This window comes from Haliaeetus leucocephalus, unplaced genomic scaffold, assembly GCF_000737465.1.
Source record: "Haliaeetus leucocephalus isolate CR32 unplaced genomic scaffold, Haliaeetus_leucocephalus-4.0 Scaffold229, whole genome shotgun sequence".
Classification (NCBI taxonomy): domain Eukaryota; kingdom Metazoa; phylum Chordata; class Aves; order Accipitriformes; family Accipitridae; genus Haliaeetus; species Haliaeetus leucocephalus.
In genome coordinates, this window is record NW_010972665.1 from 2,983,843 (window position 1) to 2,987,148 (window position 3,306).

Here is a 3,306-nt window from a genome sequence, read left to right on the forward strand (position 1 = left end):
GAGAGAAGCAATCAGTTTCATGGAGGCAACTAAATTGTTTTCAGCTAGGCAAGTAAAGTCTTGGAGGCCTGCTGCTCTGCGATGTAATTTCTTTGGTGCAAAATGCACTGAGTTTTCTGAGGCATGTAATCCTCATTCAACTTCTTACGGAAAACCTGAGATAATTGAAAAATTTTTAACCTCTAAAACGAAGTGCCCTGCATCCATCTGAAACAGTAACTGCTACAGTCTGCACCATGAGCAGAAATGTCAACAATACAGTAGAAATGAGTAGTCATTCTCATATTTACTTCAGGTGAGAATTATTGTACCAATCACTCAAACCTATTGCTCCATGTAAGTAATTTAGGAACACTAGGCATATCTCTGAGTTTCTCAGTGAGTTTTGCATGAATGGTTGTGTTTTGCTTACAAATCAGCATTTGATGACTCGATTGCCCCTCCCTTTCCAGGAGGTATCTCCTCTAAGGAATGAAGCCAATTTATTTCAGGGTGTCAGGACACCTGATGGTTTGTAGATCTATCAGGTAGTAGTTAGCTTTGTTAACAAATTGCTTATTCCTTGAGCCACTGAGGATAAAAAAAAAAAATAATCCTGAGGCAGTGGGAACTGCAACAGAAAGAAAAATGAAGGAAAAGAATTTATGATCAACCAAAGATAAATCCAGAAAAAGGAATAAGTACAGGCTCATCTGTGTGGGTTGGCATTCATTTCAGTTTCTCCTTGCTCTTTAACAGAACCTTTTCCACATACATCTTACTGTCTATTTGGGAATAGGGTGCTTTAGCATTGAACATGTACTAGAAGAGTGCGCAGCATTTCCACAGGTCATAACAAAAAGGACTGGATTTTTAGTTTGCTTTGGCTGTAAAGCTATGGGCAATCAGCTTTTGTTAGCTATGTAGCTGTAAGGTGCTCTGTGTCTCCCTTAGCCTTAGCAGGGCCTGCAAACAAATTGGTTTCCTTGTTGGCTTTCTCTAATTTGCTTTCTGTTTGCCTTCTCAGCTCTAAAATTGCAGGCTAATACTCATTGGTGTTCCTCTGAGCTAAGGGATTATCTGCATATGTATCTGTATCAGATGATTTAAATGTGTTGGCTTCCGTGTGGACCTGTTGTTTTAAGTGTATCTTAGAATCTGGTTTAAGTTAAACTTCCTCCTAATTGTTTAAGCTAAACTGAAAAAAGGCTACTTAAAACTGCTTGGGAAAAAAAAATTAAAAGGCATTAAGTCTGTCAGTCTAAAGGATCCTGGCAGTATGGGCCTCTTCTGGTTGCCGCCTTAGGGCTTTCCAGATGTGACGTTTTTTTTAACAAGTGGCAGCAGTAAAACATATGACTCTGTGATGTCAGTTATGCATATGCGTGACTGTATTCATATGAAGTGGTAATAGTTAAACTGCAAGTGACAGAAAAACTGAGAGCTGCTTGGTTTCAATGGAAAACAAGCCCATTTAGAATGAGCACACCTGCACAGGAGGTGTGTGCACTGAATGGTATGAGGTGAACACTAAGAAGAAAGGTCCAGAATAATTTAGATGGCTTGCTGTTGCAGGCCTGAAGGCGTGCTTTTCTTGGCGCTCTAAGCTTTAGCAGATATGCTGTGAGAAATAGGCATGGTTGTATGAGTGAGGAATGTGAGAGTGCAAATGAAAAACACTGGCAGGGAGAGGCTGTCGTTTCAGAAGCCTGGAATGTTAATGCAGAGGAGTTTGTGTGCTGTTGTCCATCTCAGATTATCTCTCTGCTTTGTCTCACAAAGGAAGTGATTAATTGCCTTTTTTGCTCAGGGTGGGGCAGTAATTACTTTCCTGGATTGCTAAAAATAAAGCTGAACCATGATTAAAGTATTAATCTTGAAAAAAAAAAGGCAAAAAGCTGATGTCTCATGTAAGTAACTGAACTTTTATTCAGAATGGATTTATGCTATGGGTATGAATAATAAATTCATGTCTTTAAATAATGAACAACTTGCGCCACAACCTATTTTTACTTAATCAGACCTCTATTTATTCCTAATCTATGTTCCCGTGCACAATAAGATACACCAGTTTTCCTACTGCTATTTATTCTCTCAGCATGTGATTTTCCTTCTTGATTCATCTATACACATCCTTCTGTGGAATGCCAAGCTGCCTTATTTAAAAACATCAAAATGAAATGTACTAACCTGTTGGGTCTTCTGATGTGAAAGTATTGGACTTACACCACCAAAAAAACCCAAACAGTTGCTTATCTTTTGATATAAGGAGCAAGTGCTGACTGGCATTACACTGGGCCTTGCTGCTAATCTTTCTTTTCTAATAACCTGGTAAATTACTGTTGTACCATGTGTTCTGGTAAATTGGTAGCATTGGATGATAATATGTATTTTTCATACTATGCAGATGTAATTTGTATTTGTAAATAACTTTTACTTTCTTGAGGCATTTTATCATGTCATAATCCAAGTAAGTAGGAGAGAACTAGGAATTTCAAAAATACCTGTCCTGCAGTTCCTTGGGCTAGCAATGGTCTGCATTGGTGACTCAGTGATTCTTGCTGCAGAGTTGTGCAGTGACTGCTGCAGAACAGTTGTTTGACGGTTTTCTCCAAGAGGTCATACTTATGATCAGGACAGCACTATCTAAGAAAGCTTTTTGAGGGCTATTGCTTCTCTTGACCCAACATATGCTGTCTTCCGTTGGGGGGGTGGGGGTGGTGTGTGTCTTCTGGTGGGGGGTGGCTGGAAGGTAAAAATGAAGCTTAGGCAATTGGAGAGATGGTGGCACTTGTCTGAAAGAGGTAGCAAACCTTGGTAGAGGGAGTGCAAGCTGTCAGATCAGCTATGGGACAGCCATGCTGCTGGATGTTGCTGTGTGTCCATGGGTTTTGGTGTAGCAACAGCAGAGCACGTTAGGTGTAATGTGTTCAAACAGCTGTGGGAAGCAGGAGAGCGAAGGTGAGCATCCCTGCTCCCTCTGCAAGGGCTGGCCGTTGTGGGGAAGGGGTCCTGTGGGCTGAGGAGCAAGGGCTGCCTCCAACAAAAAGGCCAGCGGTGCCACCTAGGCCGGCTGCGGAACGGGTCCCGGTGGCTGTTCTAGGTGAAGGGCTTCACCGGTCGCTGTGCCCCGACTGGAGGCAGGTGGGCCCCGAGAGGAAGACTCGCAGCTTCTCGGGAAGGGCAGTGGCCCTGGGCGCGGGCCCTCCTCTAAGTACTGCCGGGCGCCGCGCTTCAGCCTTCCGTCCCCATGTGGAGGGGAACGTCTATTTACTTAAGCTCTCCGAAGGAGGAATGCTCCCTGGCTGGGGCCGCCACAAGTCCCCC